Here is a 13,440-nt window from a genome sequence, read left to right on the forward strand (position 1 = left end):
CCTCAAAAACGATGTCACCTGAGTATTAACTTCAAAAAGAAAAACAAGTGTCGCTACCTTATCCTAAAAGCTTTTAAGAGTCACGTGATGCTTTCAAGGGGTGGTAAGAACACACACACCTCTTTTAAAGAGAAACAGCATGATGTGGAAAGTATCATGTGACTAACTGCAACCAATCACAGACACTGATAAGGGGGTTGCGAGGGGATAAATTTAATTACTTTTTGATTAGGGTAATTTAATTACCTGATAAATTTAATTACTTTTTGATAATTAAAACTACGTTAGAAATGATGCTGGTCTAAAAAGACCAATCACAAACCAGTTCAGCCCATTTGATGTACATGATGTCATACCAAGGGAGGAACCCTTCTAATTAAAAGTACGTTAGAAACGTACTTTTAATTAGAATGGTGAAAGGGTTGATAAGGGAGGAGTCCTCCAAAGCGTGGCGCTGTATGACCCAATTAAAACATTGCCGTCGGCAATTAAAACTGTGTTACATACAGCCATAACTACTGCAGAGACAACTAGATTGAGTTTTTCCTCCATTTGAGGAGTGTCTTCATTTTCTTCATCATCAACCTCGGGTGAAGAATATAAGTTTAAGTAGCCGGGCCATTCTCGTTCAAATTTTTTTGAGAAGCTTTTTAACAAAAGTGAGTGACTCGATAATGAACTCGTTCAAATTTTTTGAGAAGCTTTTCAACATAAGTGAGTGCGTCGACTGACTCCATAATGATGTCACGGTCGATCATGCTAGTAGGCCATTTCAGCTTTAACTTCTTTTGAAGTTTATTAATGAGTATAAGAGCCGGCTCTTTATCGAGCAAATCAGTGACGGCGTCCAGGTCAGCACGCTCATATCGATTTAATTGCGTGTGAGCGCAAGTAGATCTCCCGCAGGTCTAGAAACCAGCCAGCAGAAATTCCGTAGAAAATCCCGCAGCCGCAAAGGACTGGCAGCAATACCAAGTGTTGGCTAAATACTCGAAGCAAAAGCAATTTGCATCAAAAACTTACCTTGTGCTCCACTATCAGAACCAACATATGAAGTATTTTCCGATATCACGGTATGAACACTCAAACTTATCATACTGTCCTTATCCGTATAAGGACTGGCTTAAAGGGGCGTAGCAAGAATGCTTTTCATATTCCCCGTTATCTGTAGAGGACAGTGTAGGGATAAGGTGTTATTGAGCAATTAAAGCTCTGATCATGGCAGGAGGGTAACAGCAATGGCCGAGCCTCAGTTAGAACTTCATTGGCTACAGCATTGCCATCCATTCCCCTCCAAGGGTATTAATCACCGCATCTCACCTCACTGTTTTGTATGTTATCATACTGTTCTTAAAAGAACTGGGCGATGGACTGAGTCCTTGACTCTTTATCCGGTCATCTGAATGAAGAAAATCTGTGTGGATGGGTGTTATTGAGCTAAAATCTCTAGTCATGGCTAGGTAACGGCAATAGCCGGGCCTCAGTTAAAGCGTCATCGGCTACTGCACTGCCATCCATTACCCTCCAAGGGAATTGGATTGAATGAATAAATCACCGCATCTCACGGTCGATTGATTCCCAATCTTTATCATACTGTGCATGCATATTGCAATATTAATACATTCGGTAAAGAAGAATTGGTGAGGTATCTAACGAAACGTAATTATTCCATTAATTTTTTTCTTATATATAAATACATAAATATGTTTTTAATAAGTAATATAAATAAGTATATAAAATAATATAGTTATTCATTATGCATATCATAATGAAATCCTGAATTCGAAGATACTTATTTTGTTCCCTTTTTCTATTTATTAAATTTTACTTAATTCTAGACAAGAGTGTTTTTGAGAAATAGAAAAATTTAGAAAAGAAAAAATTAACGAACTCCAGGATCTATAATTAATCCTTGTCGAATTATATGTTGCTATTTATATTTTTTTAATTCACAGCTAGAAAGATACGTTTGTGCTGCCATCTATAGTTTTCATCCAAGTTCCTCGTCTACTTTGTTTACAGAATTTACTTTCATTTTCTGCTTACTTGGTGTTATGAGATAACTGCCGTACGAGGAAACAGCGGCAATTCGTTGGTTTATTTGTGATGTCAATTGGGAGTTGTTAGTTTCACCTTTAAAAGGAGAAGAATGCAGAGCAGGATTTGACATCGCTCAGATCATCGTTAGGAACGTTGAAGTTGTATTTCATTGGTTAATTATTAAATTCGAAATATTTCTGATAAAAGAGAGAGAGAAGAGAGAACAACAATCTACAACCATAAGCTAAAGAATTAAAGGTAAGCTTATACCGAAAAAAAGAATGTGCGTTTTAGATTATTTTTTAATTTGTTTTAGCTAATGCAATCCAGTATTTATAAACAAACTGCCGTACATTTTTCGGGCTATAATTTCTTTTGGGTCATTCTTCTCGATATCCGAAAAGAATACCATATAAGACAATTTCTTCCCTTTCGATAATTACGACGCAACACATAAAAATTGCCGCTCATAATGTCTTTTTTTTTAAAATCCATTTCAAAAATCGGACCAACGGACGGTGCGTTAACATGGCAACAACCGGATGCGACGCCGAGGTGACGTCGCCGTGACATGCAGCTTTGCTGGCGTCTCAGCGACGAAAACTGCCCGGCGATAGCTTTTAGCGGTTCCCGTCTCTCGTACGGGAACTTGCGCCAGATCGTTGATTAGGTTAGGGTAATGTAGGTTGGTTAGGCTAGGTTAGGTTAGGTTGGGTTGGTTAGGTTAGGGTAGGTACCAGTGAGATGCATTCCTCCTCCTAACGTAACCTAATTGAGTTTTATAAACGTTTATAGCAATTAAGACAGCTATATGTCAGCTGTATTTCTTCTTATTCCAGATGCATCTCGTCCTCTAAAGAACGTGCGTCACAATGACGTCTATTGTACATCACTTCCGTTTCTTCTCCCTTCCAGTCAGGTGACTTCCAGTTGCGAAGCGATACAAGGTGTCTCTTCACGAGTGTCGTGGAATGACTTAAAGAATATAAGAACCATTTTTCGTGTTAGATCGTGCCTTTTAAAAAGTCCTGTATATTGCAGCTTTTTTCCCTCGACGAACTTCCAATATCTTCTTTATTTATTTATTTTATATATTGTATTCAATATTTTATTTATAAGGGCCGCAAATCCCACTACGACTTTTAGTATGTTTATTAACATGCCAACAGTTATTAAATAGTAAGGGCAGTGCTTCAGTCAAATTTAAACCCGAATATTCGGTTTACGGTGCTTTGGCCAAATCCCACTTCGGCGTATCCCTAATTTAACAATTAATAATACACGTTGACTTGAATCGCTTATTTAAATTCCTGTCAAATGTAAAGCGTATGATTTGCATTTTTTTCTGATAATCTTGATACTGAGATAGAATTATGTATGAACTAACGAAGTCTGCATGATTCACGGCAGTGATCATCATAATTGGCATCAGTAATTCTTCTGCACTCTTCCGAATCTCTTAAAACCCGTCTAATCTAATGTCTATTCCGATCCCCCCCCCTGCCCTTCAACTCTTTAACACTTGAACCCTTAACATATTTTTTCTCTTTGTTCATTCTGTCTACTGATGTCTATTGAACGAGCTTCCCACCCATTTGTGGCTAAAAGAATACATTTAATGTATTCATATCCAATATTAAGTTGTTGTTTTTTTATTTTCCCTTAAGGTTTCAGTCATTCACAGCAAATGCCTTTCGTATATGGGATTACCACAAATTTTTTCTAGAATATATTTCTCTATTTAGTGGATTTTTAAGTGAAAAATGTTATAAACAACTTGTTTCAAAGATGTTCGGCTAATGACACGACTGCAGTTCGCAAATTTGCTTTTGGAAAAGTAAAATACACCTGTCGCCGACTTACGACCGTCCGCACTTACGACCACAAAAATAATAATAATAAATTAATGAATAAATTAATAATAAATCAGGCAGCTGCGCGTACGATAACTATGGGATACGATAGTTATCGTACGATAACCCGCGTACCATAACTATCTCTCACATACACTCAGTCGCTTTCAAGCATCTGTTGCGTGTGGTGTATTAATTAAAATTCTACTGAAATGCTACCCATGAAATGTCTAGTAAAAGGAAAATGCCTTCATCTACACACGCCAGCTAAGAAGTCAAGGAAATCTATTGATTTAGAGTGTAAAATGAAAGTTATCCAGAAGTATGAAGGCGGAAAGAAAGTGAATACGATAACACGTGACTTGAAGTTATCACCTTCCACGACGATACTTAAGGACAAAGAAAGAATTCTGGAAGCTGTGAAAGGTTCCGCACCTATAAAGTCTACAATTTTAACCAAACAACGACAGGGACTCATCCATGAAATGGAAGAATTGTTGTTTATGTGGATGGAAGATTTAATACAGAAAAATTCACCCATGAGCCTTTGCACAGTGCAAGCGAAGGCTAGAAGTCTGTTTCAGAGTTTAAAATCACGCGCCGGAGACGATTATGCAGAAGATTTGCAGGCTAGTACTGGATGGTTTAAGCGTTTTTAAAAAAGATTTGCTTTGCACAATGTACGTGTAACAGGAGAAGCAGGAAGTGCAGATGAAGATGAAGCCCAAAATTTCGTTGATAGTTTCGACTCTTTAATCAAAGAAGAAACTTATCTACTGGAACAAATATTTAACGTAGATGGAACCGGCTTGCAATGGAAACGCATGCCTAATCGTACGTACATACACCAAGAAGCAAAAAGGATGCCAGGATTCAAAGTTTTTAATGATCGGTTGACTTTGTTGCTTGGTGGGAATACCGCGGGTTTTAAGCTGAAACCGTTTCTCATTTATCGTTCAGAAAACCCTCGTGCATTTAAGCACATCAACAAGCACACTGCCCGTTTACTACCGTTCAAACCCTAAAGCTTGGATGACTCAAGCACTGTTCGAAGACACTTGTTCATGAACTGCTTTATTCCCCAGGCTCGTGAATATTGTGCGGAGAGAGTTATCCCTTTCAAGATTTTATTGATTATGGACAATGCCCCTGGCCACCCTCCTCATCTGGACGACCTTCAACATGATGTTAGGGTGGTTTTAATGCCACCTAACACAACCGCTCTCATTCAACCCATGGATCAGGATGCTATTTCAGCATTCAAGGCTCACTACCTCAGAACGACATTCGCACAAGCCATCGAAGCAATAGATTCTAATGCTGATTTTGCGAGTCTTTTGGAAGCAGTACAACATTCTTCAGTGTATCAAGAATATTTCGAACGCATGGGAATGTGTAACAAAAAATTGTATGTCGGGAATTTGGAAAAAGTGTCGAAAATGTTAGGCGAATAAATATATGGCCGACTTTCGACCTGTCAGCCAGAACGGAAGTCGGTTGTAAGTCGACGACGAAGTGTAATGAACATAAAAGTATTTGATTAGTTTTCCAAGTTCAAAACTGGAGTGAAGTTTATTAATGATAATGTCAAACTCGGGGGATGTCCACAAATGAGCAAAACGTAGCATTAATTAAGACAAAATAGCTCCACTTTATAGGTGGATCTTCGATTAAATATTAACAAGTTTCTTTCAAGGATATTAGCTGTAAGGAAACAAATTAAAGGAATGATTGTGTGTGTATGTGTGTGTGTGTGTGTGTGTGTGTGTGTGTGTGTGTGTGTGTGTGTGTGTGTGTGTGTGTGTGTGTGTGTTACTGAACAGGTCAGAAATGCTAAATATATCAGGTAACTTGATTTGTAAAATCCTTCAAATAAATAAAATGAATTTTTGAATATTGCCGACTAATCAAGCGGGATTAAAATGATTTCTCTGCAAAAAAAAAATTGAAAGCTAATTATGGTTTCCAATCAGGAAAGGTCTTCTCGCATTTTTTTTTTTTTTTATAAAACAAAGAAATATTGAAATTTTATTTAAAAAAGCTATTATAAATGGAGTTTTGCCTTAAAATTTCCAAATGAGAATTCATTTTTATTGATATATTTTACTGACAAATGAGGTAATTTTAAGATATCAGATCTAACAGGCGGACAACTTAAAAAAGAATCTTTTATGAGTCGCTAGATGTGAATTTTTTTTTTTTTTAGCCATTAACATCCAACGAATTAGCAAGAGAATGAAGGCGGCTGAAAAGGAATTCTGAATCGTATGTAAAAACTAATACACCAAGAACCCAAATTTCTACACCGCTATCAAATAATTCCGAGTTCAGTTGCAGCATGATCTGGAAAATTCATTTCTTAACTTCACATTTGGAATTTTTTCCCTGAAAATCTTTAATTTGTTAACGAAGAAGAAGAAGAAGAATGATCTTCTTCGTCTAAAACACAATAATGAATACGAAATGCTCATTTTGTTAAAATAAATAGATAAATAATGAAATTAATAAAACATATTCTCTCAATTCCTTCTTATTATTCAAAGAGTGTAAGTGGGACTGAATTCCAGTAAAACATTGATTCATTTTTCACCAATAGTCGATCGAGTTATAGTTCATAGCTGCGAATGGTTTCATAGGTGCGAAAGTATGGCGCCCATAATTACAGCAATCGCTCGATTAGTGCTCCTAATACTTTCTTTAAAACAGGCGCATTAATCGAAAACGCACTAATCGAATACAGTAATCTATTGGTAAAAGTATAATTCGTTCCTCAAATTTCTTTTTTGAGCCTTAATGTTTTCATAAAAGAATTAAAGTATGTCTCAGGGTCTGGTTAAAGAAAAACCATGAAGCTGAAAGACAATAAAACATATTCAGAATATAAATTTATTATTCTACTTCTTAACAAAGAATTGAGCTCAATTCTTTGTTAAGAAGAAGAATTTTGTTTTTGTTGTTTTTGCTGGCGGACATTTTTTTTTTTTTTTCATACAACCGACGGTATGACCCTATTGCCTCTTCTACTCTAGTGCAAATTTTACTGCTTCTCTCTTCATCAGGGTCAGCCTTAAAGCATTGCTGCTAAAAAAACTTCGCTTGTACGAAAAATATTTTCAAATTGTTTCTGTGAAATCTCTTTTGGCTGAGTATCAGTGATTAAATTGTCTTCATATTCTTTGGAACCTTCCCGCTGTGCATTTAAATTTAGCAGGTCGGAATCACTCAATTCTTGAGAATGAGATTTAATTAACTCTTTATCATTGAAGGGGAGAAAGAAATGAAGGACGTACGAATTGGTCGCCAACACGCGAAATGATAAAATTTCCCAACTGTTATACAAGCAAAATAGTTACCACTTTAAAAACTACAATGATCATAAAAGAGAAGTTAATTTTCCGACGTGTAATAATAACCAACTCATCCCAGAAGACGGATTGATTACCCTATTATCGGAATGGATTCTCCTTTTTGTGACATGCGCAGAAGTGTCGAAGGGTCTCAAATCTGTGGGTGTACTATAGCAGACGACATTAATTTTTGAGGTAAAAATTTGGAACATAGTGTACATGAAAGTAGTGTAGTATGCCATTAGAAATAACTTTGTAAAATGTTTTAAATCGATAACTAATTATTTCATTCTGGTGAGTGATTTTTTAAAATAGTTAGCCATAAAAATGTATAGATAGAAAATTTTTAAAATCTGTAACATTTATTTTTAAGATGTATAGAGGCGCACTAATCGAATTTGGGTATCAAAAAAAGTGACAAACTAATCGAAAACGCACTAATCGGGGGTATTAATCAAGGGATTACTGTACTCGAATCTCTAAACACTACGAGGTGTAATAATGTCTGAAACAGAATCAGTTATGCAGTTGATTTCAAGATCAGCACCGCCTAACTATGATAATTATGAATTAAAACAAATTTTAAGATGTTTAAATTAATAAATATGTGAATTTTACCATGACTATAATTTTTTAAACAGTAAAATTCAAATCCTAAACTGTGGAAAATATTGTGTCATTATGTGTTTTAAATGGAAACTTGTTTTCTTTCCTTTTAGTTTTATTATTTGCAATGGCCAAGTCAAGCAAGAACGATCCCAAGATACCCGACGCAGATATTCAATCATCAGACAATTATGGGGGAGAGATCGTGTTTAATCCGAGCAGGAGTGATCGAAATTCCATTTCTCCAGTTCCAAGTCGTCATGAGATTCCTAAATCCAATGACGGAGGTGGAAAGACGGATACAAAGCAGAGTGGCGGAGATGGCAAGACGGATCTCAAGCAGAGTGGCGGAGATGGCAAGACAGATTTAAAGCAGAGTGGCGGATCTGGATCCATGTGGGCTTGAATCTCGTCACCCATGGACAAGTGTGGACTGACAGCTAAACATAAATAAATAGCAGACACAGTTTAGAATTTTTCTCTTGGTTCTGACAGTTCTCAGGCAGAAGAAGAAATTTTATTGTAATTGTAAATAAAATTATCAAATATTTGATGATGCGAGAATGTTTTATTCCACACTGCTTATGCTAATATAAAAGAATACTCCAAGTCATCCCTTTAGGCAGTGGTGTCAAACTGGTGGCCCGCGGGCCGCATGCGGCCCCAAAGCAATTTCATGCGGCCCCCGACGCCTCAAGGAAAGATTTAAAAAAAAAGGATGATTGCTTTTATAATAAAACAGAAATACCGTATTTACTCGAAAATAACTCGCCCTCGCATATGACTCACAACCCTGTACCCTGATTTTACTTTATGAAAAAAGAAATGAAAAAGTTTTGCATGTACTGTACATCGCACACGAAAATAAAGGTTAACCACTTTCACTTCAGAACAATAACTCGCTCCCCGCGGTAAACAACATGCCTTCCCCAACTGCAATTAGAGACAACTGGTATAAAAACGCCACTAACTAATGAATCGCGTTTCCCCTCCCACATTAACCACACTGTTTGGACTTAAGCAAAACCATATATTTCACCAGCAAACATAGTATCTAACTAAAATCTATTGCTTTTAATTAGATGTGTGTGAGTGCCCCACTAACTCAAACACAAAGCTGCAATAAAATTCGTAGATGTGTTAAAACTAAGACATGTGAATATTGTTAAGACACTTTCCCATATTATGGAATTTGGTTGAAGAGAATTAGCGTTTCAGCTCAAAAATGTCGACTTGACTTTGTGTTTTGGTAACGCGATCTTTTGTTAATACCGCACCAATCATATACACATCTTCATAGCTGTTCTATCTCTGTTGGCCTACCATTGCTGCCTATTTAACGTTCTGCTTTCACATCTCAGACATTCGTGAAGAGTGTTCATTACGTATCTAAAATCTTGTAAATTACTTGTAACTTTTACTTGGAATAATGGGAAAGAATATGATGCTACTTGGATAGATGACTTTGACAATGCACACAAGGAAATCGCTCTGGAGGCCGGAAGTAGCTATAACGAAGAGGGGATTCTTGGTAAGCCATCCCCATTTTCAGTTTTTTTTTCTGAAAACTAAAAATCCTCCTAAAAATCTCCGCATATATCTCGCACCATGATTTTTTAGCTTTAATTTTGGGGAAAACAAAAACTGCGAGTTATATTCAAGTAAATACGGTATTGATTTATTCGTTTTCATATGACATTTATAGTTACAATATGGATGCAATGACCTGCTATAATATAATTGCAGTAATAAAAATTTATATTGCAATTTCAATGTTAGATCCGATCCTAATCAGTCGTAAACTATATTTATGCTTTCATTATAGAGATTATAGTCCTCATTAAGGGTAATTCCATAAAGTTTATGGAATTACCCTTAATGAGGACTATAATCTCTTCTCGGCACCAGGAGAAGGGATCACATTTCAAACTAGGAAACCATCCTAACACCACAAGTTAGATATTGAATAATGCATTCTGGAAAATAATGATCTTCCGGCAGATAAATAACCAAACAAGTTAATTAATTTCAGATGTGTATCGCGATTTGTTAATGCATATCGCATACTATTTAGTAACGAGTTCTGGACGCGAGAGTGGACTACGGACTTTATTTTAGTAAAGTTTACTAGAAAACAGTGGCGGATTAAACCCTGCGGAGGCTCCTAGGCAGTCGAAAACTCGGGGCCTTGCAAATTATCTCCTAATACGTTTTTAATTTTACCAACGAATAATTTTAATAAACCAATTTTTTTACTCAAAACAAACTTTAACAATTATTAATGTTATTAAACAAATAAACATATGTTAATAAACAATAATTACTATCATCTTCGTCATCCAGTTCATGCCCTGTACCCTCAAGGGGTGTACAGGATATGATAGTACTATATGAAAAATTTACATCATTACTAACTTCCTATTTACAATTTTCCTCCAAATCAGTCTGTTACTTTTCAAGACTCCAACATTACCAGATCTTATATTTCTATCATCTAAGGCACTTTGTACCGTATCAATCCACCTATATCTTGGTCTTCCTCTGGGTCTTTTTCCTGCCAACTTGGCAAAGAACACTTGTTTTGCTAATCTTTCCTCTTCCATTTTGTTTAAGTGATCATACAACCTGAGATTAGCTCTGCTAACGCATTCCTGAATGCTGACAATCTCAAATTCTTTCCTAATATCCTCGTTTTTAATATGATTTTGCCATTGATGCCATCTGTTCATGCCTCTAATCTTTCTCAGGACTCTCTTATCTGTGGTCTGTAGTCTTTGGGCAAGTGTTTTACTTCTGACCCAGCTCTCAGATCCATAAGTTAAAACTGGTTTGAACAGTCTTGTATACAGCTAATTTAATTCATTTTAGAATTATAATAATTATAATTAATTATAATTTCAAAAAAAATCAACTAACGCCTTTTATTCCCTAATAGGGGGTCGGCGAGGCCTTCATACCCTATCTAGCTTTTGGAGACTGAGTGGGCAGTTCAGTCTCCACCGGTAGGCAATCAGAAATAGCTGGCCCATGTCTATCACTAATTATAGCAGCCACCAATGAAGAGGATGGCAAACAAGCGCTGCCATCTCTTGGACCTAACCCTAACAAGATATGTCACTGTCTGAAATAATGTGGGTACTACGATCGATTTTCTTGTGTTTATGGGACGAAAAACCCCAGTTTCCGGGAGGAAAAACCCGTTTGCCTGTGCCAGAGATCGAGTAACTCGAGAACTGGTCGAAGATAGGCTTAGAAAAAGTTCCTCTAGTGGTCGACTAGACTAGAACCTAGGTCTAACTTCGAGCGGCCAAGAGCAGAGGACGCAAGCGCCACTTCCACTGAGCTACACAGGCCTTTTAATTATAATTTATTTAAGTATAATTTCATTATTAATATTATTATTTATAATTAATTGTAATTAAAATTATAATAATTACACAATATTATTAAACAAAAGGTAAGGAATTTTTAATTTTCGTTAACAAAGAAAACTTTAAACATTCACTTTCCTCAATTTGTTTTTTGTGGTGAACTCTTTCAGTATATCTTGGAAGTCTACCTTTTGAAAGACGCTGTATTCAGTGGCCATAATGGTAGGTGAGTTCAGTCGTACTTGTGTCATTGAAGATCGATGACAATTTTTCAGCAGTTTTAACTTCAAAAAGGTTCGTTCACCAATAGCGTTCGTGATCAAGAGACACCTATAAATTCTTAACGCTGTCATAACATTTGGGAATATTGATTGTACCATATATTCAAAAATGAGTTTGTACGATCGCGTTGCTGGTACTGTTTCATCAGCTTTGGAATCTTCTAACCGTGATATGAAATACTTCAAATGAACCAGTTAATCTGCAAACTTCAACTCGATGTCAGCAAGTTAATTCTCTCTAAATCTTTGGGCAGCTTCTTTAATTTCGTCATCTGTCTTCGATGGGAACTCAACGAGGAACCCGAATAGAGAATGAACTTTGTTACACGCTTCCATACTACGGGAAAGCAGCTGTGCACATAAGTTATCCTATATTGGTAGACATGTTTCAATCTTGAACTTTTCTCTTCCTCGATGCAAACCTCCTCCGCTTCATCATTGTCGTGGTGTCTTTTTCTTACACGCACACACGCTTGCTTTCGTCATTCTTCCAATCAGAAAATCCATCTGAAAATTGAGTTCTGCCTATTTGTGTTTCAATAAATAGAACGCATGGGAAATATTTCCTGTGGACGGAGAGTAGATGATCCATTCTATTTTAATTTGTTCACCACTTACATGTTTTCGAAAGACCATAGAACGGGAAAAATTCCTTTTATTATCTTCACAGTGCCTGCTTGAAGTCGAAAAATCACCAACAAAGTATTAACATTCCACAGGATCTCTATTACACCAAATCGCCTGCATTTCATCGGTAATGTTTCACTATAACCCAATGTCATTTTGATATTCTGGTCCCAGGTCATCTCAGTTTTGATGATGTAATGATGAGCCAACGACAAAAAAGGCGATAACCAAGCAATGCACTCCAGCGTTTGTTTCTCAGAAGAGCTTTCCGCAAAAGAAACCATTTCTGAATCTGCGGGGCCACCTCAATCATTGTTTGCAAAACGCGACAGCAGTGGGGCAGTGGGGGGGGGGGGAAGACCTCTAAATTAAAAACGAAAATACGAAGCAAGGTACTTGAATATGAGGTTCACAAAAACAAATGATGGTCGGCCTCTCTGTGTGATTTGCGGAAATGTGTTGACCAACAGTTCTATGTTTCCTGGTAAACTGCGGCGTCATTTCGAGGGAAACCATCCCGAGTTGAAAGATAAACCGTCTGGTTTTTTTCAAGAGGAAGTGCAATGAAATTTTGGCTTCACAGAAAACTACGACAGCACTTGCTAAAACCAATAATTAAAAAGTACTGGAAGCGTCCTACCTAATAAGTTACCGTGTAGCTCGAGCTGGTGAAGCTCATTCCATTGCAGAGACTCTTTTTAAACAACCTTGTGTAATCGATATTGTCAAGTGTTTGCTTGATGAAAAAGCTGTTAAGTTAGTCTCCAACATTCCTTTATCAAATAACACCGTTGCTAGACGAATCAGCGATATGGCTGATGACGTGAAAGAGACACTTTTCAGTCGCATCAGGTGCACTACAAATAGATGAATTGACTGACGTTGCCGGGTTGGCGGTTTTAATGGTATTTGTTCGTTATGTTTATTACAAAGCTATCAGGAGGACCTTCTTTGCAGACCACTACCAACCGACACATCAGGGGGTGAAATATTTAATCTCTTGGATGAATTCTTCTCATCAAATGAAATACCGTGGGAAAACTGTGCAGATATATGCACTGATGGTGGAAAGGCAATGATGGGTCACAATGCTGGAGCCATTTCCAAAATTAAAGATAAGGCAAAGAAATGTAGCAGCAGCCATTGCGTTCTTCATAGACACGCGCTCGCCTACAGAAAAATGCCTTCTGAGTTTATGATAGTATTGAATGATGCCATAAGAATAGTCATCAGTTGCACCAGTCTTGGGACTGGTAGCTCAGCAGCAATTTCCTCCATTCCGCTCTGTCATTGGCTTTCTTCTTAATCTCCTGGT

At 36.9% G+C, this 13,440-nt stretch overlaps 1 long non-coding RNA gene across 1 annotated transcript; it reads left to right on the top strand.

Annotated features, from left to right (window-relative positions):
• Positions 1–2,062: 2,062 nt before the first annotated feature.
• LOC150103817 (uncharacterized) lies at positions 2,063–8,399 on the top strand. Its single transcript, XR_016548682.1, has 2 exons — positions 2,063–2,298; positions 7,960–8,399. It is a non-coding gene; the product is annotated as an uncharacterized LOC150103817 (long non-coding RNA).
• Positions 8,400–13,440: the final 5,041 nt, after the last annotated feature.

Source organism: Typopeltis vanoorti, chromosome 8 (genome assembly GCF_054136105.1).
Source record: "Typopeltis vanoorti isolate ZY-2024b chromosome 8, IOZ_Tvanoo_1.0, whole genome shotgun sequence".
In the NCBI taxonomy this organism is placed as follows: domain Eukaryota; kingdom Metazoa; phylum Arthropoda; class Arachnida; order Uropygi; family Thelyphonidae; genus Typopeltis; species Typopeltis vanoorti.